The 25482-nt window shown below is 46.5% G+C and overlaps 1 pseudogene; it reads right to left on the reverse strand.

Moving 5' to 3' along the window:
- Positions 1-25482, reverse strand: part of LOC119376859 (mediator of RNA polymerase II transcription subunit 17-like) — a 258514-nt pseudogene that overhangs the window by 94876 nt on the left and 138156 nt on the right.

A 25482-nucleotide genomic window follows, 5' to 3' on the forward strand; every position in this document is an offset into this window, starting at 1 on the left:
ATCAGCAGAACTTTCTGCTTCATAATAACACACTTTCACCCGAAGCCTGGAGGAGCCATTTATCACTGTAGAGCACAAAAACACACGCGAGGTACACCTAATGAAGCACTCTGAATAACACAATCACATGGCCTGCAGCACGGATCCAAAGGCACGCACCGTCTGCACCAAAGTGATTGAACGCGGCGGACATCGCAGAAGCTTCGAATCACGTCAAGGCATCTGGCTTTCCTCGTGCGTGCTGGTGATGGCTTCGGTTTTACATGTTGCAGAAGACAGGAGGTGTGCAAGAAGCACATACCTGCCAAGTTGGAGAAATGGAATCTGGGAGATCTACTGAACCGGGCGGGGGGGGGGGGGGGGGTTACTGCGATAGCAATTATATGGACACTGTCAGCGGATTTTGCGGTCGTTGCTGATCTGTACAGAGTCCAAACCGATAACGTCGCTTACGCATCGTCTGTTTCACGTGCGAGTAAAAGCGCGCTAGCGCTAGGGACGAACGCGGTTGAAGCAGAGATTAAACGACCCGGCCGTCACCGTCACACGAAGGGCACATGCGATAACATCGCTCCGCGTGCGAGGCCTGTCGTCGCTTGCTGCCAACTCTCCACTTAAAGCAGTAGTGATACAAATATTGAAGGCGAGATAACTTGCGGGGCAGATTTGTGTGTACACAAACACATCATCTACGAAATATTAACGGCTGATATAACCCATAACACATTTAGGATCAATTTTAAATTGCATGTAGCGCATCTGTACGCGAAACGTCCCACCTCGCCTCACGGCATCAAACAACAGCCAACTGCATCACGAGCTTGTGTTGACGCCATAATTCTTGCGAGCGCTCTCTCCTAGCGAAAACAGAGCGCACCTTTTTTATGTACTTGCACGGGAGTACAACGGCTGATGTCCTTGCCCCGGCAATTCATTTTCGGGGGGTGCTCTCTCAGTAAACATGACGTCCGCGATGCCGACTGAACCGTGTGCGGCCGCAAACTCGCCGTCTCGTTCTCCGAAGAAGCTGTACACTAAATGTGACAGAAAGTGGCTATCAAAACAGACCAAGCAAGTTATCTGCAACGTCTACGCTGAAGTGAGGCGCCGTCAGCGTGACTTGTCTGCAAATGCAGTGTGCCGGACTGTCGCCGAGCTCACCGGAGTGAGCGAGCGAACAGTTAAGCGTATCAAGGCTGAAGCTCTGCGGGCCCGCTTGCCTCCCCGAAGCGCAAGAAATTGAATTCCTCGGGCCAAACTGAGAAGCGCATCACCGGCAAGATGCGGCTGCAGCGCCATGACACGTTTGCGTTGGCAGCACTGCGGCGCAAAGTGCACAGCTACTTCATGCGCAATGAATCTCAGTTGAACCTTTCTACCATCGTTAAAAAAAAAACGCCAGGCCTGCGCTGAAATCGCAGCACAGTCACAGCGAAAGCTGGAAGAGCGGCGTTTCTAGAGCCCGTGTAAGCTCTCTTGGGGCTACAATAGAAGTACACTAGAATGGTACCCACTACGCCATAAATCACAATTTTTGTGAAGTTGGGAAGCACCTACTGAGACATTATTTGTCATTCTGCGGAGAAGCGAGGCACCAGCTACACGTCTGTAAGGCATTATGTGCACTTTGTTGACGCGATGACTGATGACGATGAAGAATTATGGCTCAGCCCTTTGTAATGGGTTGGAAGCTTTAAACGGCCCACCAGTTATGCAATTTGCATTGGGTGACGCCCGGTCGCTATTTCCCTCTCCCGTCATGCTGTATAACATACGTTGACGTGGGAGAGAGACGGGGTGAGGGGGGGGTGGCGAAGACCTTTACTGAGACCCCGAGGAAATGAATCATGCGCTTATGGGCTTCCTTGGCAACCAATACAAGTGCACTTGCGAGGAACCCACTACGCTATAAATCATTGTAGTTTTTGAGAAGTAGGGCAGCAGGCACTGTGCCATTTTTCGTCATTCTACGGAGAGCCGTGGTACCTGCTAAACACATGTAAGGCATTATGCGCACTTTGTTGATGCTGTGCCTGATGACGACGAAGAATTATGGAATGCTTCCAACCCTTTGTAATGGGTTGGAAGCATTCAACAACCTACTCGTTGCGCAATTCGCATTGTGTGACGCCTGGTTACAGAATTCGCGTTGTGCGACGCTTGGTGCTTATTTTACTCTTCTATCACGCTATATTGCATATGCTAATGTGGTTCCTTCCCGACATGAAGCCTGTATAGGACCTTTTTGCAAGGCAGTTTCAAGCACCGGCATGGCTCAGAGGTTGAATACTGGGCTCCCACGCAGAGGGCCCAGGTTCGAACCTCGTTCCATCCTGGAATTTTTTTCTTATTTAGTTTTTTTCTTATTTCGAGCGATACTGGTTACGGACACCGGCGGCGGCGGCGGCGGCGGACAACTACGGCGCCAAAAACGGCCGGTGAAATGATCTCATAACAGCTTTCGCTGTAAAAAAGAAGAATCCTTTCTACTACGTGGCCAGACAACTTTGCTCATGTGGCCAGACAAAGCACTGGACACGCGGGGCAAAATTAAATTTCCGGGAGATTTTTCTATGTCCCGTACAACCGGGAGAAACGTTCAAAATCCGGGAGTCTCCCGGGTAATCCGGGAGACTTGGCAGGTATGGAAGCAGGAACTGCTGGTGGAAGTTTGTGCTTAGGAGGGCATGCAGCGGCATTGAAACTGGCGGCAAAGAGGGGAGGAGTTGACATCAAGACAAGCGAGAGCACTGAGTGGCGTTTGAATGGCTCGCAGACTGGGGAGCGAATGAGGAGGGGAAGGCAGTGGCTGTTTCTGTGCGGGGGTGTGGACGTCACGGAACGCTGAAACAGTTTCGCGCTAGAAAGCGCCGCAAATGCCGTAGCTCGAGTCTGAGGTTGTGTTCATTGTGCTTAAAAAACGATTAACCGCTCATGGTGGGTACATGACACAATTTCTTAGAATATATCAACTCAACAAATATCGGCTTGTGTGCGGTGGTGATTTTAATATAAACATCTTGGAGGACACTCAAAGCACGTGCGACTTCATATCGTGCCTTCACTCATCTGGATTTATAAATCTAATATCAACGCCAACTCGTATCACAGTAACCAGTTCATCACTGTTAGACATGATGATTACGAATGCTGACACACTTGTTTCTAACGCCGGTACTATTTCATCAGACATAAGTGACCACTGTCCAGTGTTTCATGCAATACAGTTCCTCAAAAACAGAAAAGAGGCGTCAACATCAAACTGTCCAAGTACAAAATATCACTGCAGGCTTTCAAGCGTGCCGTTAGCATGCATGACTGGTCTTTCGTTTATATGATTAGAGATGTTCATGAAGTGTACTTAAAATTTATAGCATCTTTTACAAATATCTACCTCACTCATTTTCCTTTTAAACGTTTAAACCGTCAAAGAAAATAAGAAAACCTTGGGTCACATTTGCTATTAGGCGTTTGATAAACCGAAAAAATAAGCTTTTCCATGCATTCTTGAAATCGCGAGAGGAAGAATTACTACAGCAGTATAAAGCTTTCAGAAATAAACTAAACAGCGCTCTTCGAAAGGCGAAGATAGCGTATTACGAAAAATTGTTTTCTGGTATCTGTACAAGGTACCCTGATGCAGCTTGGAAAGCAATAAACAGCGTTTCAGGACGCCACAAGGCAGACTTCACGCCACGTGAAATTACGTTAAACAATCGTGTACTAACTGGTGCAATACTTGCCGATTCTTTCAAGAAATATTTCACTTCCAGTATACCGCCAATTAAGAATACCCTGCAAATGAATAGCTCAACTATTAGAAATGCTGTAAGACTTTGGTCTGGGCGAGTTGGTTCATAGCAATGGGAAGGCTGAAATAAATTCAGTTGTAAGTCGGCGCTCGTTTGTGTTGCGTGTTCTTGTCCATTGTCTCAGTTGCGCTGTGCCTTCCCATTGATAGAAATGCTGAAAGCATATTTCTCAACCCGGCAGACGAACCAGAAGTATTCAGAACATTTATGAGCCTTAAGAATAGCAGTGCATTAGATATTGACAATCTTCAGATCGGTCCCATAAAATTTGTTTTAGAGCATTTAGCCCCTGTACTTGTGTACATATTTAATTTAGCAGTAGAGTCAGAGGAATTTCCCCGTGAAATGAAGCGCTCTTGTGTGTCTGTTCTGTTTAAAGGTGGCGACAAAAACTTGCTGGGAAACTATCGCCCAATATCGATTATTCCGGTGTTTGCTAAGGGTTTCGAAAAAATGCTACATTCCAGATTATCCAACTTTTTCACTAGAAGTGACATTATAAGCGACGCTCAGTTTGGTTTCCGTAAAGGAAGGTCTACGGAGTTAGCTTTGTTAAGGCTAAAAGAAATTATTTTAGAGAACATCGAAAACAGGCTATTTACATTAGGTTTGTTCATTGATTTCACCAAGGCTTTCGATTCCATTGACCATAGCACGCTACTTCATAAGTTAGAAATCTATGGTGTTCGAGGCACTCCCCTGGCTTTAATAGAATCATATTTAGCAGAACGATCACAATGGGTGTGTTTAGGTAACCATCACTCATCTTCATTGCCTGTCAGTAGAGGTGTCCCGCAAGGAAGTGTATTAGGGTCCCTTCTTTTCAATGTTTTTATAAATGATATTGTTAATATCAACAAGTCGGTAAAATTTATAATATATGCTGATGATGCCACGGTCTTGTTTTCTGGCGCAGATACAGATAGGTTGATAGAAAGTTGTAATCGTTTCTTTTGCAATACACTCAAACCTCATTATAACAAAGTCACATCTGCCACAAAAATAACTTCGTTATATCCGAAAATTCGTTATAAACGTTTATTTGTAGCACTGTAGCTATTACAAGGCTATTTTTCATTTACTTCGTTATAACCGATAATTCGTTATATCCGTGTTCGTTATATCGAGGTTTGAGTGTATTACATCATGGTCACTATCAAATAAACTTAAAATTAACCCTAAGAAAACGAAGGTGATAATATTTAGAGCTAGAAATAAAATTCTGAACGTTAAACAAGATATTATTTGTGCAGACCAAAAACTAGATATTGTAGAAGAACATAAAATTCTCGGTGTAACATTTTCATCTCATCTAAGTTGGGACTCTCACATAAGTCATTTATGCAAGAACTTTCTTTTACAGCGGGAGCTCTGTCGCGTTGTCGATAAATTCTCCCTACACAAATAAAAGTCAGCATATATCAAGCACTGTTTCAATCACATATAAATTACTGCAGTCTGGTTTGGCTTACTACAACTCAATGTAACATCAACAGAATATTGCTTTTGCAGAAGAAAGCTGTCCGTCACATTGCCAACACTGGTTATTTATCACCGACATCGACATATTTTCGTAAGTACAGTATAATTAAAATCCAATATATGTACGAGTTCCGCATCCTGCGATCATTTTACATATGTTCTTCTTCATTTAAACAATTTATCGTGTTAACTGCTGCACTGCAACGCAACAGTCATGTTATCAATACTCGTAATGTAGGAGGATGGCTCATACCGCGCTTTCGCACTGACTATAAACTTCAGTCATTGAAATATAATCTCCCATGTATTCTTAATAAGCATAAACATTTACATAAACCTGCACTAAATACATTACGTGAAATATTTCTGAATTACTAATGTATTCATACATTTTAATTATTTCTTAATGTTGTACTACATTTCACTATATTGTTGTATATGATTAGCTACCATGCTTTTCTATTATTATATTGTGTTGATATGATTTTATCGTGTAGTTTACTGCCAGAATTACAGGTGTACTATTGCTGTTTATTTTTTCCTTGTACTTGTAGTATTACAATTTCTTTTCTGTAAATAAATTTGAGTATTCTGTTAGTGTTGTTTGTTGTTAGAAATGTGTTTATTCAAAAATCATTCCCTGTTATGCTTACACAGGTATTGTTATATGCTTTGTTTTTGTAAATATTTTTTTTTGTACCATGTGTGATATATCTTGTACATTTGGTGCAAATATTTTCACCTGTCACTTGTTGCCATGTAATTGGTCTTCTGGGCCCTAGTCAAGCTGTTTCATTACAGCTTTTAGCCCAGGAGACCATCCAGAATGTAATGTTTTCGTTTTATTCTGGAAAATAAAGAGAATGAATGAATATGAATGAATGAATGAATGAATGAATGAATGAATGAATGAATGAATGAATGAATGATATGAAATTGTGAAAACTGACCGGTTTTGCGGTATGGGGCTTTGCATGATCACTGGACAATTTTTTTCCCAGGCGTGCAGTCATGAAGTTTTCAAAACAGAGTTTTTCAGTGCCCCATTGTCAATGAAACTGCTAATTCTACGGTTCGACTGTCTGTGTTCACGCACCGTCGCATCCATGCCATTGACAAATGTCTAGGAACAAAATTCGATGACCCTAGCCCAAATTTGGACCGTTTGTCTAAAGTCGAATGGCACGTTTCAGCGCCAAAAGTGCTATTTAGAGCACTAGAGCATTGTTCAAGCTCACCCCATGGAATGCTACGGCGGAAGTCCTCCCAAGGTTTTCTGGCATCCCAAAGCGCCAGGAAAACTTATTTTTGTGTAGATTCTATCACAAGGAACACCAGCGATGCAATCATGACCAAGCTCAACGGTCCAGGCACGCTGCACCATGGAATTTGACAGCTCCCATTCGCTCCGCACTAAACAGCTGGCAGCACTCAGCCCTTGCCTAGTACCCGTTACTAGGTGGTCATCAGTCATGGGTTTGGTACTTTTGTGGCCTATTCTGTGCCTGCACGAGACTAGTTCATCGGCGGCATTCATTTGACATTGCATGCGCAAAAGGGTCACTGCCGCTTGGCGACACATTTGTTTGCCACTTCATTCTACGCAGGTCAAGTTCTTCGTGTGCTTCGAGTAATGTGGCTTAAGGGCAGAGGGTAAGGCAAAATTTAAAAAAAAAATGTCACACATTTTTCTTTGCAATTTGGCAAGTGCATATTTTCCATGTTCGTGTTTCTCTTAGGAAGTGTTTTTTTGTGACTGAAATACAGATTTTCCGAATACGCGTAGTGAGTGAACACGCACCCAAGGACAAGCCCCTCATATGTGCTCCGTGCTTACGGTACATTCTTCTAAAAAAAAAAAACTTCCTGTACGAAAGCCAAAATGCTTTTCTGGCGTCACCTATATATGAGAAATTGTTGGGTAACTATTACAGCAAACAGAAGACGGGGTGCGCCTTTTTATTCGCATTTGTTCTTTGCAGCACATCTGTTCGAACACTCTTAGCTCCTAGCTTCATTACACCTCGTGTCTGCTGCACCTGTTGGTAAGTTGAGATTCTGTGAGTAAGTAGATCTTCAGGAAGCATAAATTTCGCGGCAACCCATACAGTTCTCTTGTACAGTTGAACCTTGTTAATGCGTACCTGCCGGGAACGCCGCATAACTACGCACTAAGCGGTAGTACGCATTAACCACCAAGTAAATTTTGCATCTCCTCGCGTACGCCATCGCCGCCAGCAAAGAAATAAATACAGTGCCACAGCAAATATTGCCTAAAGTACCCACTGCAAAGCCTTTTCTTTCTTTTTGCCAAACTGGAGAAAAGATTCTGGTCTCGTTGCCCACGACCGTCCGATAGTGCCGATAGCATGCGGTGGCAACGCCAAGAAGCATTTCGGAACTATTACAGGGTCCGGTATATGCAATGACCGCCGTAGCGACAGAACAGACAGTGTCGGCTTTCCACGATATATGTGTGAGCGTCTGCACCGCAATCTGCTACTAAATGAAAAGTGACACAGTTCGAGCGAAACGCTGTACGGCTGCGTGGAGCCGATCGTCTCCTGGCTAGTTGCGTGCAGCGTGTCGCCTTCTCGGCTCACGCCGTCACTGCCGGGCCGCCGGGCCGCTTCCTGTACCGCACGCGCGCATTTGTCATGGGAGTGTTCTTCGTACCCACTTCGCTCCAGACCGTGCACAGATGCGGCGATGAGCACAGATGAGCTTGTTCGGTTAACACGGCGATGACGAACTTCCTGCAAGTGATGCGCACTCCACGACACTCTAGCGGTCCTGGCAGCGGACGGAAGCGCGTTTGGGTGGTCGCCCAATAAAAGCGTGCAGTATGGTTACAACAGCGCTACGCTTGCTGAACCGTACGCGTGCGTTTAGTGTGATAGCGTCTATGCAAAGAAGTTTCTCGTCGCCCACGACTAGCAACGCTCAACTTCGAAACAGTGAGCTGCTTTCATTTCTACAAAGCGGCACGCACTTGAACACAGCCCCGCACAACAAAGCGGCACAGATCGGTGGCCCAGCGCGTACAGGTTGTCGCCTATTAAAAGCGTGCAGTAGGCTTAAAGCAGTGCTGCGCCGCACGCGTGCCCGAGCAGATATCTGAAGATACTTATTCAGTGATGCTACCGAGGACTTCTGATTTGGAGCAATTTTTGGAGCAGCAGACTTTCTGTTTTGGAGCACTTTGGAGCAGCAAAATTTTCATCTTGGAGCACTTTGGAGCAGATAATTTTGCATCTGGGAGCACTTTGGAGCAGCGAATTTTATATCCTGGAGTGCAATACAGAAGCATATTGCATTATCACTCAAGCACCTGAGTATTATTATGGGGCTCTTATGAAGGCTAGAAATATTTCGATTCACTGCAAATCTCATGGAAAAAATCATCTCAGGAGCATAGGCGTGCGCACAGGGGGGGCGCCCCCCCCTAATCACCTAAGGGGGGGCGAAATCTGCCCCGTACATCAGGGGCGTAGCCAAGGGGGGGCTGGGGGGTTCAAACCCCCCCCGAAATTTTTCAGTTTCGCTTGTGTATATATACACGTACACATACAAACGCACGCACGAACATTCATAAAGTATGGTTGAACCCCCCCCCCCCCCCCCCGAAAAAAATTTCTGGCTACGCCCCTGCCGTACATTGACCCTTGCGATAGCAATTCTATGGACACTCTCGGCGGATTTTTGCCGTCGCCGTTGCCGTAATTTTATAAAGTCCAAATTAATAACATCACCACGCGCATTCTAGCCGCGGGTAAAAGCTCGCGAGCGCTGGCGACGAACGCGGCTGAAGCGGAGATTAAACTAGCCGGCCGTCTGTCTCCGCCGCACGAACAGCGCATGAGATAACATCTTCCCGCGTGCGGGCGTGCCGTCGATTGCTCATCAAACAGAGAGGAAACGCCCCGCCCGTCTTTCGTAAGGAGCATGACGGGACACAAGGGGAGCGGAAGGGGGGGGGGCGCATCGTTCGAAGGGTGCAGTCGCTTGCGCGCGCGCTATCTCGAGGCATCAGGAGACGGCTCGTAAACTTGCAGTGCTCTCAACGCTTACTTCGCGTTTAGAAAAGTCGGAGCAAGAAAACGCTTCGGTTCCTGGAGGGGCCATATTCCCTTAAACCAGCGTTTTGTTGAGTTAGGCGAGATCGGATCCAAAAGAGTTAGCTGCTAGTCTTACTTCGTTTCACAATACAATTTTTTGGTATCGCATTCATTTCTTCGCTCTTAAGAGAAACTTAGTTTTTTTAACCGTTAGCTATTGACCCCCGAAAGCGAGGGGCGGACGTGTAACATGGCGTAGCCGCTTCACTGTGGGCCGTCAGCGACGGGCCCGCTAATGACAGCTGCGCATTTGCGGCTGCTCCGACCAGGAGATATGCTTTTACTAATGAGATGACATTTTTAAAAAAGCAAGCAAAAAATTCGAATTGGAACCCTAGCACGTGAGCTCGAAGGGCAGGGCCTTTTGGGGGTATTTACCGCAGAGTGATTACAAACTCAGACGTGCTGGCGGAAGGAATTACGAAAAAGCTATTCTGGATGAAGATCCATGGATAAAGTATATCTGAGGAAAAGTGTCAACGCGTTTCCACCGTTCGCGTGCTCTTCCATAAAGTTTAAACTCGAAGCAAGGAAAATTCAATATTGTCCCATATATCTACTGCGAGCGATCCCAGATTTCATTCCGCGATGTCCGGAAACAGAAGTGAAACATTTTAGCGGCACTCATGTAGTTATTACTGAACATTGCTTTCCTTACGTGCCGTGCGACGCTTGAAACGAGCTATCAGCAGCGTTTCTGGAACAGACGACGTCCGCTGATGAATCGCCGTCGCACTTTCTCGCTACCGATAGGCCTAGACATCACGAGCCTCTGCGGAGAGCGCGTTTTGCTGTCGAGCCGACTTGCAGAACAGAAGCTGCGTCGGCACCGTGCATGGCATCGTCGCTTACTCGGAACGCACGCGCGAGCGCTATTTATTCAGCGGAATAATTCTTGGTCCATGATTGCGACTTTATTGGCAGCCCCAAGATCGAGCTGCACATGTTCTGACGCGCCGGCGGTGCGATTGCCGGTGATAGACGCCCCCAATCCCGAGACTTTGGCGCAGTTTGGCGCAAATTTCGTCGATATTATCAGGATGGCGCAGTAAATACAATTTGGCGCACTTTGGCGCAGTTGGCGCAGGAGTGGAATCACTGCTTATTGTGATAAGGTTGTCGGCGATAAGTCATGCTGGCACGTTCGTCGGTGGCCGCCGCCTCACCTTCGTTCTTTCCCGATGCTTACTCACAAAGGTGTCGCCGCAATCGCGCAAAAGTGGGAATCAGTGATCGACCAATCTACGCACTTCTCGAAAAGACGGAAAACCTTTGGCGGCCGGTTGTGGCGTCGGGAAGTTCAGCGGCGAAGTAAAATTTTATGGCACAAAACGTTATCGCGGTACGCAGGGTACGCACTAACCGGTAGGCGTAGGGCGAAGCACTACGGCTTAAGCGGTCAGCGAATGCATTAGGCTCTATGAGACTCGGTCAGGGATTCGTTGCCACTACGTTCTAACCGTTAGTACGCTTAAAGCGGTTACGTATTAACGAGGTTCGACTGTAAACGGAAATAAATGCCGGCGATGTACTGAGGTGCCAAATGCTGACATAGCAAGCTCGTCGTCGTCAAATCTCTAAGCCTTTTCAACATCCTTCAAGGGGAATCGTGGATTAAAGCCCGGCCAAAACACAGTCAATTTCCTGAAAGAAGCTGACCACAATCGACGATACATTGCGGATAGAGCTACATGACAGCTCACAAAAGAAGCAAGGCAAGCAAGACGACAGGCTCAAGAGTGAAGGAATGGCTTTGGCAATGATTAATAAGCTCGTAGTTATTAAACAAAATAGTTGAACTCTCTTTGTGGCAAAATATGTTTGCTTTTCAGCTGTTTTCTTACTTTAAGCTAAATTATCTCAAAACCATGTTTATTATTACCTTAGGTACCATTATTTCCTATGAATTCCAAGATAACCAGTTGATTATTTATAGGGATGGGCGAATATTCGGGCGTTTCGAATATTCGAACGAATATTAAAGTATTCGAATTCGCTTCGATACAAATTTAGATTATTCAAAATTTCGTAGTATTCAAAATGAACGCATTTATGTATATATTTGACCACACATAACTCCCTGTAAAGGTGGTTTCACTGCAGCGTTTGCTTGCTGTGCCGTGAAACCACCCATCCAGGGAAAATCTGCACTGCCGCGAAGCCATACTTCAAGGTCAAATTTACATAATTCTTTTTAAAGTTTAAAAGCGTGTTATATGGGCTTATATCCGCTAAGTCTAGTAATTTTTAAATTGTAACGTATTGTACTGCTTATAACTTGCACCCTACTGCCATTCAAATTTTTATACTATTCAAGGCTGCTTCCACTTCATTTCAAACCAAAAAAGAGACATTTACTCATACCAAGTTCCAATTCTTAAAAATATTGTGCAAGGGTCATGACGAAAATGCTCATTTTTCTTAATAATATGTGGCGAGTACTATTCAAACTATTCAATTCGAAATTATTCGACCAAATCACTATTCGCTTCGGATTCGCTTCGAACCTCAAATTTACTATTCACCCATCCCTATTATTCTTCCTTGTATTCTGCATAGGTGCATACAGCTACTTTTTTATCGCAATTGCAAGCATGCACTTCAAAGCTTTTGTGTTACAAATTTTCAAATGAACTCATAGTTTGGAACCTAGTGGTAAAAAATTCACCAAAGTAGTGAGATTTTAATGAATCTGGTAGAGTTAAAAAAGCGCGAACTTTGGAAGACAACGATGTATGCATTATGTAGATAACCCTTTTAGTTGCTGAGAAAATGGTCCCTCAACATGGTCAAAAATGCATAGGACGTATAGGGCTTACCCTGTGCCCTTAATATGCATATGCATCGTGTGTGTTTGTCGAAATTTCTTTTTGTGTACACGTGTTTCCCAAGGCTGGGTTCATTTATTTTCCAAAATATGCATGCGTTTGTGTTGGGACCGAAAAAATTTGAAATAAAGTGATAGTTCTAGTGAGCACATTTCATTATGACAAGAGATTACTGTATAACGTCAGGTTCTGTGTTAACGGTCCACTGTGTGCATATTAAAAGTGCTTATTTTTATGAAAAAACAAGAAAACGAAATGGAATGCCTTGTAGTACAGCATAGACCGCTTATAACATAAGTCACCGGAGTCTCGAATACGCGCACTATAGCGGTACCGCACTATAACCAAAACAACATTTTTGAAAGGTTGCACGTGTGCAAAACATGAACAACAGGCAGGCGCGCGATTCCGACTATCGAGGCATGCGACTGGGACGTAAGTTTGCATCTGCTTACATTTGAAAATGTTGAACGGTTAGCGTCCGCGGACCCGCGGTGCCGGCACGGGAAAAATGCGCCGTCACGGGAAGTCGTTGCGGTAACACACTCCGCGTGCGCGATGTCGAAAACGGTGGCGACCACAAACCAGCACTCGAGTGTTTCACACGCACGCCCGCGTTTTCGTTAAAGATGTAAGTCACCCCTTCTAGATGCAACAACTGCAAAATGTTTCACTGACTCGGCACCAAACCGCAACTTCTGTAGTCCGCGGCCGCCGACATGGCAGCTAGCGCTTGTTAGGCCTAGCGTGTGCATTGCAACTTGGCATGCCGTCGCGAGAAGCTTGCCCTAGACAACACGGGGATCGGGCGTAGAAGAAATCGCACTCGCGAGCTAAACCGAGGGCATCACGCGTGAAACGAAGTTTCACGGTCGGGAGAGCAGACGCGGCAACTATCCTGAAAAGGTATTTCAAGCTTGTAAGTCCGCCTGTTGATGGCAAAGGCGAAAGCTCAATGGCGTCTCAAAGCATTGTTACTTGCGACGGAATTGAGGTTGCACGCGCGATATCTGCGCTCACGGGCACCCGTGCGTAGCGGAGCGCGCATGTCAAGCGGACGAAGTAGAGGGGGCAAAGGCTTTTCCGTCGGCCACGCAACCTCTCCCCCTCCTCACACCACGCACCCGCGCCGGGCTGCTCTGCCTCCCACCACCATCCCTCTTTTTTTCTCTCCCCCCGCTCCTTGTTCATTCGTTCCGCGTCCCCTCCTCCTTCGTAACGCCGTCGCCGCGCTCTCCCCCACTGGCGCATCTCCGCTGAGAAGCACGCTCGTTCCCTCGCATCTCTGAGAATGTTCCGGCAGCCACATTATAACCGGTCTTTCATCTCGGGGGACTGCACAATAAGCAGTATGGAGTTCTATGGGAGGGTAAACGGGAGTTCTATGGGAGGGTAAACGGGAGTCAGAAAAGACCGCATTATAGCCGGTACTGCACTGTAAGCGGTTACGTTATAAGTGGTCTATGCTGTATTTTACCATAATTCCGCACAGTGAGTGTTTCTTTTCATTTATGTAACACATCTACCGTCTTGATGTATGCCTTGTGAAACGATAAACAGAGTTTCACTTTTGTTCGGGCCTTCTCTATTTTTGTGTCTATCGAGGAAAATAGAGTCAAACTGAACTGAACTGAAGAAACGTCAGACACTTTTGGCTTGAAGTGTGTGCTTAAGATGTGAAAATTGTCATGAATGTTGCATCCACAGGCTTTGTTGGTGCAACCAAGCTTTGCAGTAGTGAATACACTGTTAGTCTTCAGACAGTCAGGAATAGCACTACGGCTATGTTGTTGGCAATGAAGCGCAGATGAGCGTGCTCCACCCACTCAGCTGCATCCGTGTTGAATGGTTGCAGCTTTCCTGCGGACATCTTTGTGGTGCACGCCTGCCGCACTGCGCACTACAACAATGAGCTACCAGTCTCATCATTGACGCCAGTTGTCACATTCAATATTGTGATGATGTTGAGCTGCTGAGTGCAGGCACCTGAAGCCAGCTGCACTGCCCCTGACGGGCCCACAGGTTGTCATAAACATAACACTAATTAACATCACTTCAGTGTCAACGCTGAAGACTTACAATTATTCTTCAGATGACTATCTTTAGACACTACAAGACGGTGCTTCCCCTGCTGGGAGCAGCATTACAATATGATTACCTTAAGAACCTGCTACCAGGTCACAACAGTGAGCATAATGATGCTGCAGTACCGCAAAATTATGCCCAGGTACCTGCACCCGAGCAAGCACCCCCTACAATTTTACTGTTAATTTCAAATTTCTGCGCCGCTCCGAGAAAGCGCCCCCTGCCCTCCCTTTCTGCACTATGATCACACACCGTGTCCAGGCAACCTCAGGCTGTGTGAATACAATCCACTCCCGCTTAGCAATCCGGTCTCTGACTGCCTGCACGCGAAGTTATTCGTCAAAATTTGATTCTTTTTTTTGTTTTTCCCGCATAAAGACCGCACCCCAAACTTGGCTCATGACACCCACGACGATTTTCACTTAGCTGCGAGCAAAAGCCTGGCCTTCAAGATCCGTATTTGCAATTGCAAGATTGTACCTATGATGCATGTACGTAGATGCAAAAGTGAGGCCTTCGAGAGCTGTGTCTGCTGCCAAGAGCTGTTGTGTTGGTGTGAGCTCATGATTGGAAGTAATTCTGTGCCATGGTTCCCGTGGCCTAATCACGTTGCCTTTGTGAGTTGTTGTCATAACGCACTGTGCCATGAATAATAACTGCAGAGGACTTCTGAGGAAGCGCGAGAATGTTGCCCTCACCCTCTTGAATGTTGGTGCCCTTTCCAGGAGTCCTCTGTTTTGATGAGTGGGAAGGGAGCTTGCTCTGGATTTTACGGTAATGATACTGCGCCAGTAGTTGATTCTGTGCCATGCTATGCTGCATCAGTAAATACAACCTCATGTTGTCGTGCACTTACCTATTTCCTGACAATAAGACTTATCCTTCATAGTTTTGAATGGCTCGTGAAAGACAAGATCAAAGGGCTGTGTCACTGCCGAGAAAGAGACGTGCCCGTATGACGCTTAAGAAAACGTGGGCAGGATTGTTCAATGTGGTGATAGCTCTTCAAGCTAAGCCCAATTGTGCCCCTTTAAAAGTAAAATTGTATTTGGAATTCCTTTGTTTACAGGTATGTTGGGCACCTTCTAATTGCCTGGCACACAATCTATGCTTTCCCATCATAAACTTAGAGACAGACTCACCGACACATGGTCTCGTAACCCTGTGAGAGGATGTTGATCTTGACCGAGTTGTGAGTGGGGCTGGACAGGCAGGCCCAGTGAGCCACCACCAAGGGGTCCTTCACCTCGCACGCAAACTGGTCAATCACATACATGGTCCTGGAAACACACACTGCTTCTGTGAGCACAATCCCTGGTCGAGCACGAGAAGAACAGGGACCAGCCACACGCTGCATCTTGCTGAAATATACTTTGCTGTACTCCCTGTCTCATTCTCATCACACTGAAGCCTTAATACTTTGGCAGATTCCTGGATGTGCATCCAAATGTGCATTTCTGGAACATACTACACAATCAGTCACACTAACATATAAAACATTTTTTTTCTTGCATCCTTAGGGGAAAGAAGACAACACTCTAAAAAGACACTGTCTCACACCTACTTGTTCATTCACGAGAAGGAACAACAGCTAAAAATGAAACAAACAAGTGCAATGTTACAGTAATACTCGTTGCTGGGCTGGTTGGTACATTTAAAAAATTATTGAGTGCAAACACACGGCACATTCACACACGCACACACCCACACATCCAGGCACCAAACACATACAGCGTTCACTTCCAACTGTTTATTCATCGCACAAATGCTTGAATATATACATCTTGTGGTGCATACACGCATTAACACCAATGAAGCTAACTGCACATATTATCAAGAACGTTTGTCCTTTCTTCTCACAGCCTAGCATTGATAAGTGAATTTCATCAGGAAACAAAGATTGCGATGGCTCACTTACACAGCGGTGCTCATCCTTTTCAATGAAAAAAGCCTCTAAAACCTCATGTGCCGTCTTTCTTGCGCTTCTGTCAAGAATCTTCGTATGAGAAAAATGTGCCTCACGTCCACAAGATATCGCACGTGCAATGGGGTGCGCATCTTGTCGTCTCTTTTACTGAATTATTGGTCCTTAGCCAGTCATTAACACACGTCTTGGTTTGACCGATGTATACCTTGCCGCAAGACAAGGGTATCGAGTGTACGAACCCTGTGGAACATTTTATAAATGGCCTCTCATGCTTCTTCTTGCAGTTGCGCTTTTTGCAACAACAAATGCGTTGGCACACGCCTTTGGGCTGAGTCTCACGCGTCTGGGCAAGAGCGCAAGCATTTATTTGGGCAAGAGCATTTGGGCTGAGTCTTGCGACTGGTGTACCGATCGCCATTTGACAATGCGACTGGCACGCCTTTCCTAGTTTCCTTCGTGAGAAATAAAAGATGCTTTTGTACACACCTCATTTTGTGTGTACATTTCATTTGTGTGAAGACAGTGTGTGGTGCCTAAAGCATGCAGTAGCTGTCCAGCAAGTGGGTGCTTTATGATGCAGAGTGGCGTGGGGAGGAGTTGCTAGTCTCTGTATTACTGCGAGTTCCACAGGAACAGGAATGGCCTTTGACACTGAAGATAACAGTGAATGCAGTGGCTTGCTAACGGGCCTGCTAATATTTTGCTAATATACAGTGGCCTGCTAATACTCTGCTAACGGTGTTTTGTTGAAGCGCCGACACCCTCGCCCCCATTTTCTGTACTCCAAGCACATTGTTGTGTCGTGCGACCTCTGGTATCACGTCAACACACCAGCTTGCACTGTGTTTCCTGTCAATGCCACAGCATGGAGTCACGTTTCCGCTGGTGTTCGCTTCTTTTAATTCTTTAGCCAACCCATCGTGGCCATGTAAGTCATGTCACCCGTGTCACGCCGGCCAATCACCCCTTTTCCCCTTCCCTAAAATGTGATGTAATAAACGTTGGGGGAACGACACTCTCCAGTCTCACCCGAACGCCCCGTTTCCGTGTCACCTCTCCGTAGGCTGGCCACGGACTACGGCGCACCAATACAACACGCACCAGTACAAAAATGAAAGCTGATGGTCCTGCAGCACTCAAAAACACTGTTGGCATTTCCAAAGGCTGCTGTAGTGGGTATAAACCATCTTCACTGGGAACACCAAACAAGCAATAATGCAGTAAGGCAGAAAGCACTGCTGCCCCAGTACACGTACACGAGTTCAAAACTGATTGCGGCAATCTGCAATTTTTTACACCGAAGCCATCAGTCTAGCCCGAGCCGTAGTAGTAGTCAGCATCCACAGAAAACTCCTAGTGGGTGTGTGCCATTAGCCGATCCAGCAGGTCACACGATCTTGCTTTAACCAATCAAGTGTAAGCACGTGCATTTCAAATCTAGCGGCAGATTGGCGACATCACACGACCTCGCTAGCCAATCATATACAGTAAAAGCTCGTTAATTCGACTCTCGTTAATTTGGAAAATCGGTTAATTCAGGCACGTCATCTGGTCCCTGTAAATATACACATCACTCTATGAGCCTGGGCGCTCATTATTTCGGACAGATTTGACCGCAAATCGGATAATTCGGCGACTTTCGGGCCGCTGGCGAGGCTCGAAAACGAAAAAAGAACAATTTGGAACAAAAGTGAAGCTCAAACGCAGCATCGCCATGGACATCAATGATCGACTTGGCTTGGATTGAGACTGCTTGAACGCCTTTTTTTTGCGTGTGGGTTTTGTTGCTTTGTTCCCGTTGGTGTGCAGCATCGTTGATCGCCGATTTATCGAGAAACGTTTCAGTACGGCTCCTTTAGCTTGATCGTTGCTGGTGCTTTTGTGCTGACTTCTCGCGTGACTGCACTCTCCGCCGATGGCAACACCAGCGAAGCGGCCCAAGTACGAGGCCGAGGACTTCACCACCAAAGTAGAAATTTTGCGTGCTCTGAATAATGGGCTCTCCCGACAAGAAGTGATGAAGAGTGATAAAAGGGGATCCTTGTATCGGCGGCAAAAGAAGCAAGGAACGAGTAACCGTACTTTTAGCCGCCAACCGTGACGGGAACAAAGCGCTTGCCACTTCTCGTTATCGGAAAGGTTCAAAAGCCACGCTGCTTTAAGAACATCAACAATCTTCCCGTGGATTACCGTGCCAACCGAAAAGCGTGGATGACGGGTGAAACTTTTGCGGACACTGCAGACAGCATGCGAGCTGCTGAGCACCTTGAAGGGCTCAGAAAAATTGTGTCCGCGCGAATATCTGCTCGAAAACAGACAAGCATCCGCGATTACTTTAAGTAAAGGTATGTTGAAAAAACTGGTGCATTTATTGTGTTTATTTCGACCATTCGATAATTCGGACATTCGGTTAATTCGGACATTTTTTCCGGTCCCTAGAAATCCGAATTAACGAGCTTTTACTGTACACTCACGTGCTTTCCTAACTACACATGATCTAGCTAGCTCGTCGTACACACTCGCGTGATTACACGTTGACATGCCTAAGACGCAGCACTGAGAGTTCGCCAGGCAAAGGCCAAGCACGAGCAGAGAGCCGCCAGCTCCGAAGTGTGAGCTCACGAAGCTGAGGCCTCACAGTGACGAAGAGTTCCCACCCCTACCGAGGGCTGCAAGGGCCAATGCAAGGAGTGCCACCAGGGCGATCATCCGGTCTTCTCAGAGTGGATTTGTTTAGCTCTGATCGTTTCCACTATAAATCGGGCTAGTCATTTCAACCATTCTATGCAGTGCCACGCCGCTGTATAACCCAAGTATGGTTGCTACTTTTCCCCTGCCATATTATTTCCCTTGCAATGCCACGAGGGTCAAAGAGAATGGTGATGAAGAAGCTCACCGCAACCGCAAGGCCACATGTTGCGTCTGGGCAATGATCTTCTCCAGGATGGTTTCACTGCAAGGACAATGGAGCTGCAATCATTACACTTCTCGGGTGTCATGTTTTGAGCTTCTCTAATACAAAGTTCTCTCACAGCACCCATTATTCACAAGGGTAGTGGAACTGCCTTGACCAGACATTGGTGAAATTGTCACCAACAATGCCATAACACCACCACATCGTGGCAGCCATTATAATACAGTAAAAACTCATTCTTCTAAATTTCACAGGACCAGAAAAAATTGTCCTAAATAAACGAAATGCCAAATTATGTAAAGAAAGAAAACAAAAACAAATGCCTATTACATCAATACACATTTATTTTGATGAATATGCAAATCCGGCACTTGCTTCGAATAGGCACAGTGTAAAAGCCACTATATTCCACATTTGCTACTTCGTTCATAATGCGACCGTGGCACAAAACAGCCGTGTCTTCCAATTAACCTGAAATGTGTACTGCACTTTTCCCTTAATACTTGGCTGGCAAGACGTGTTTGGGCAAGTTGGTTCATACTTGATGTGAAACAAATGAGCACTAAGAAACGCCGACATAAACAAGAGACACACAGGACATGTGAGGTCTTGACACTTCTGTTTTCGGGTGGAGGCATCACAAATGTTATCGCCCTTGCTGGTTGCCGTTATAAATTTTCATGTTCTTTCAGTAAACCTCAGTTGAAAGTTGAGCGCCTGTGCTGTGTGCCCCTTGTGTATGTCCCTGTTTCTTAGCGCTCGTTTGTTTCGCGTCAATTATTACGTGCCGCCACTGATTTGACGCTGTTTCTGTCTAGTGTGGTTCCACACCAAGAAGTATGCTGTTACATGTAGCCGGAATAAGTGGAGCCGAGACCCAAGCTCAGCGAGAACACAACATGAACTGTTTATTTCTTTCACACTGCCCCCAGCCCTGTTCTCCTCACTCCCACTTCCGCTCGCAGCAGTAGGTGGCGCTAGTAGCCGACGGTGCTACAGCTGGTGTAGCACACAGGATCAATTGTCACACTCCTCCCCCTTTAGTTCTTGTTATGGACAATACCGGTTTACAGGGCATCTTGTTCGGCCACTTCTTCGCAGTGGAACGGGGCTTCCCTCCCGATGGAGTGACTGCTTGTGGTAGCCCCAGTTCTGTGGCGAGACTGACTTTGTGGCTGTTCTGACTCAGCAGCAGCTCCTGCAGGCTCCACAGGATTTGTTGCTTGCTGCTCAGCTGGCTGGTCGAGAGGCACAGTGTCTGCAGGTGGTGGGTCTAGAGGCACAGTGTTTGCAGGTGGCGGTGTCTGTACGAGATTGGGGCGAATGTGGTCCCCATGTCTGTGCCACACAGTTCCATCTTGTAATACAACCTCAGATGAGGCGCAGCTCGTAGGACCGCTAACAGAAGCAGGTACCCATGGTGGGCCTGATCGGAAGTTCCTGGTGAACACTGGGGCACCCGGGTCCATTGTTGGCGCAATGCGGCAACCCTTGTCCGCATGCAGCTTTTGCTTTAATCTGCTTCAATTGAACAGATGATCGAAGACTTGGGTGCATGACATCGGGTGTCTTGATTCGTCTCCCCATGAGCAACTCACACGGTGCACAGCCTGTTACTTCATGAGGCGTTGAACGGTAGTGAAAGCGCACCCTGGCCACTTGTTTCCTGAATTCACCCGGTGTGCTTTTCTTCAATTTATCTTTGATGGTCTGTACCACCCGTTCTGCAGCCCCGTTGGAAGCAGGGTGATAAGGAGGCACCAGCATGCGATGGATGCCATTCCTGCTCAGGAAGTCGGCGTACTGGATGCTGGTGAATGCTGACCCATTGTCTGAAACAATGATGCCTGGCAGACCATGCTGAGCAAAGACAGTCCTGAATACAGAGATTGTGGCCTCTGCAGATGGTGATGGAACAGGGTGAACTTCTACCCATTTGGAAAAAGCATGCATCAGCACGAGGAAGTAGTGTCCCAAGAATGGACCTCCAAAATCAACATGGACCCGGACCAGGGCTTGTCGGGAAATGGCCATGGCATAACTGGTATCCTCCGGGCAGACTTCTGGTGCGCTTGGCAAACAGGGCAGCTCCGCACCTGGTTTGTCATTCATGTCATTGTTGATTTCAGGCCACCACACATGGGACCTAGCAATCATCTTTGATTTCTCAATTCCAGGGTGGCCAGCGTGCAACAGCTTAAGGACTTGATATTGCAGGGTCTTGGGAATGCTGACACGGGCTCCCACAAGAGGCATCCTTGTGGGGAGCGGTAATTGTTTTTTCGAAATGGAGGGTCTCCGCGGCGTGCAGCGCTGTAATACTATTTGGAAAATGTGATTGCCGCAGTATACTGTACAAATTGGCGAGCTTGTTTGGAGAGTGTGAAAAAGAAGTCGGAGCCTGTTTATTGGCCCTTTAAAGTTGATTGTTTTCAGTTTACCAGCACCATTTCGGAGCAGGGTTCGGAACAGTTACCAACAAAAATGACATTTTGGAGCAGCATGGAGCAGCATTGCCTTTTTGGGAGCAGTTTGGAGCAATTGGAGCAGCGCTTCCATCAATGTGGAAGCGAGGCGGCACTGAGAGCTGCAATGTTGCAGCAGTATATATTGGGCCCTGCCACAATTCTCCGAACTCTACGCAAAAACCACTGATCAAAGATACTACCACAGTTTTTCTTAATTTCGTGAAGGCAAGTCTCGGTGATGGCGAGGATCCTCCTCTTGTACGAAAATACACAATGGATTGTGTCGTAGTTGAGTCGCACAGATTGAAGATTTTCTCTTACTAGCAGTGACCAACTTTGCAGTCATCTTCTGATCTCAAGGAAATTTGTGCAATGTAACCTTATTGCGAATGCCGCCAATGCCGTGCAGAACTCGGCATAATGAGCCCGGTGCAAAACAGCGCATAGGCTGTAGCAAAGGCCGTAGACACACTACTAAACTTTGTCGGTCATGGATTCAGCAATGTTTTAAACGTACGAAGAAGACAGGATGAAAACGGGAACAGACATGCACACCAGGAACACATATGCACAAACAAGCACAGAGAGTGTGCGTATGTGTTCCTGTTTTTTGTACTGTCTTCTTCGCACAGTTTTAAAACCTTGCTTAACTTCGTATCGCAAGAATCTTGAAGTGAGTGAACAGGACGTGTAGTGGTAAGCAATCCCTGCAAACCCCACTGCGGACGCTTCCTTGGCAGAAGGTAAAGGCGCGAACCAATGCAGCGATCTTGCACATCCCTCCCGATAACGTCACTTCTCTACGTTTCCTCTCTACTGTCCTCCTCTCCTATGCTCCAAGAGTGCGGAGGGGCGTTTTCTCGGCCAAAGTTTGCCCGCTTGTAGCGCTGGTTGTTTAATCAAATATCGCGAAAAAATCAACGTAGGTATGTTACAAGAGGTAAAGATTCCGAATTACCAATAAATTTGGGAATTGAAAACTGCTTCAGTGTCCTTTAATGGAACATAATGCTTAAGAGAGCATTTGCTGTGCACTCTGGCTATTTTTCAGGCTTGCGGACCCAACACTTTGCCTTCAATTGGAAGCTTTGTGCAGATGAGTTCACACATGCGTTCGCGGTAGTCCGGGGCTCCTTCAGGTTGCCTGCGAAGTGCATGCGAGGTTGTGCTTGTTCCCTTGGCAGTAAGCTTGAAGTGCTTCTCTGCAATGTATACCATTTCAGGGGTTTTTTTATCATTGTTTTATAGCTGACTGACCCATTATACGCTTGCTGAGGGTTATATTAAACAGAGACAGCATTTAGCATGTCTGTTACAAGCAATGTTGTTGACCAAAATTCACTGACAACGTGTCTTTTACAACTGATTGTCTTCTATATCCAGTCTCTCTTGAAAGAGGTCAAATTAATGGGAGAGATGGTGTGGCTGCTCAAGTGGGTGAATAGCATCTGTTATACCCGCTTCGTTACATCCATGCCCCTTATAAAGGGGTTCAACTGTATAAGAATATCTGAAACGTCGGATGCTGAAACTCTTCAAAGTCTCATTTTTCCAACGTTTTGCTCAAATCACACATCCGAAACTGCAACAATTGCAATAAGACCCCCTTCCACATTGATCATCTGACAGGTTTGAACGAGCACTGTCACAAGTCAATCCGTTCGCAGCCATAGCAGATTTCAAGAGTCAGTGTTACCACAATGTCAAAACACTATGTGGTGAATTATACTGTGAATCCAAAGGGGCTACTGCCACAGCGTGGGTCAACACTAGCTTTGCATGGTGCGGAGCAGCCAATTCATGTTCGGAGAGGTGGCAAAGCAACGGGAGAGGTGTGCGTGGCTGGCGACACTGAAAAGCCTACAACACAGGTCCTATTGTACAAGCGTGCGGTGGCTGTTGGGGCGGTAGGTTGAGGTGCAGTAGCTTGTACTTATCGTTTTCTTTTTTTTTGAAGTATTTCGCATTCCATTACTTTCTGGCACAGACACCAGCCAAACTTTATTGTTATAAGTGATAATGCAATGTGGGGGCATTGTAAGCGGGCCATTTCCCTTCAGAAAACATACGAAAGTTGACAGTGCACAAGCTTTTCAATGTTATAACCGATAGATTGCTAAAACCAGTATCATTAGAAGTTGGTTTTACTATACAGTATACCGTATTTACTCGCATAATTTGCGCACTTTTTTCGCGAATTTGGAGCTCCGAAAAGGGGGTGCGCAAATTACGCGGAGATTTCGCGAGCACATCTGAAATAACGCACAATATATAGTCCTAACACGCGCGATATAATACAATGAAGAAGAAAATTAATTATAGTGCAAACGAACGGTTTTTTTAACAGGAATTAGCACGTACTTTAACCAGCCAGATTCGGTCATGCACGGTCTAGTCAGAATCACTGGTTGAGAAGTCCGACTGAGAATCATCGCCGCGGCCGCTGTCACCGCTTTTCCAAAGCGCGTCGTCCTTGGTTCCGTCGAGTGCGTTGAGGCGTCTTCTTGAAGCTCTTCGCGACAATGCTGGGAGTAACGAGGTGCCACGGCACGGCGATACCGGTGGGCCTAAGCTCTCGCACATATTTGAAAAGGTACTCTTCAACGGCAGGAAACTTTCCATGCTTCGGTCCTCGGAACGGTCTCCTTCTCGGTTGTATTAAAAAGCGAACTCTTCTGCGGCACGGTTCCCGTTTCCGTAGGCAAATCTATAACAGTTAGCTTGAATTTTGCCGAGTAGTTATTGTAGCCCAGCGCAAGAGAACAGTGAAAACGCAACTGGCTGATCGCGAAACCTAAACTGCCTAAACTTCCGAAATCAACGAAGGCTGCGTCGCAGCGCGGACGCAGAGGAGGAGGGTCAGCGCGGGAAAATGTTGGCGCGACTGGCCCTCGCACGCCTCCGATGCAGAAAGTAGTCCGTGTCGTGTCGCGTGCATGCATTCTCACGGCGGGAGAACGTTCAAATAGTTCCGACACCCGGTGAACAGATTTAGGTGTTCGGGTACGGTTGGTACGGTCTCGGCGGTTTCCTGAGAATAGAACGAAGTAATCAGAAGAAGGGACTTCGCACTCGCAGCCTGTCTTGTGTATGACTGCGCTCGCCTGCTCGGTGAGGGCCGCGGGACGCGGCCGTCCAAAGTTTCCCCGTGCGCGCGCGCCAGCGAGCTGGCTCGAGCGGGGCGGGGAGCGCAAAATATGCGAGTAAATATTTTTTTTAGCAAAGCTGGTTAAATATTAGGGGTGCGCAAATTATGCGAGGGCGCAAATTATGCGGGTAAATACGGTAACCTCTTCACTACGGATCTGTTTACAACAGACATTCGGATACTACATATAATTTGCAGCGCTATGCCGACCACCATATTTGTTCCATTGATTGAGCTTCATTTACAACGGATTCTGGTACAATGGACATACGGATATAATTGATTAAAATGTAAGGCCAGCAAGATGGTCAGGTCTCCTTTACAGCGGACTTTTCTACCACGGACATCCAAATTCAATAACTTCCGACTTCAAACATCGCTTAGCATACTTTCGGGACGGGAACAGCACGCCGCGGATATCGACGTAACGGTTTAAGAACGAAGGCCACGATTTCCGGTCTGTCAATGATCAGCTATAGACCTCAGACTGCCCAGGCAGCGCTGCGCAAAACACCGCCACCAGCGCCCTCATCGCAGCCCTGGCGCTAACTGGGTAGTACAAAGAGAGCCATCTGCAAGCGAATGTGCATAGGTCACAATAGAATCCCCCCTCTTTCGTTGGTGTCGGGGGGTTTCCTGAAAATCAAGGACCTTTAAAGCTTCTTCCGCCAATTCATGCTTCAGAAATGTAGGAAGCTCA

This window comes from Rhipicephalus sanguineus, unplaced genomic scaffold (genome assembly GCF_013339695.2).
Source record: "Rhipicephalus sanguineus isolate Rsan-2018 unplaced genomic scaffold, BIME_Rsan_1.4 Seq254, whole genome shotgun sequence".
Taxonomy (NCBI): Eukaryota; Metazoa; Arthropoda; class Arachnida; order Ixodida; family Ixodidae; genus Rhipicephalus; species Rhipicephalus sanguineus.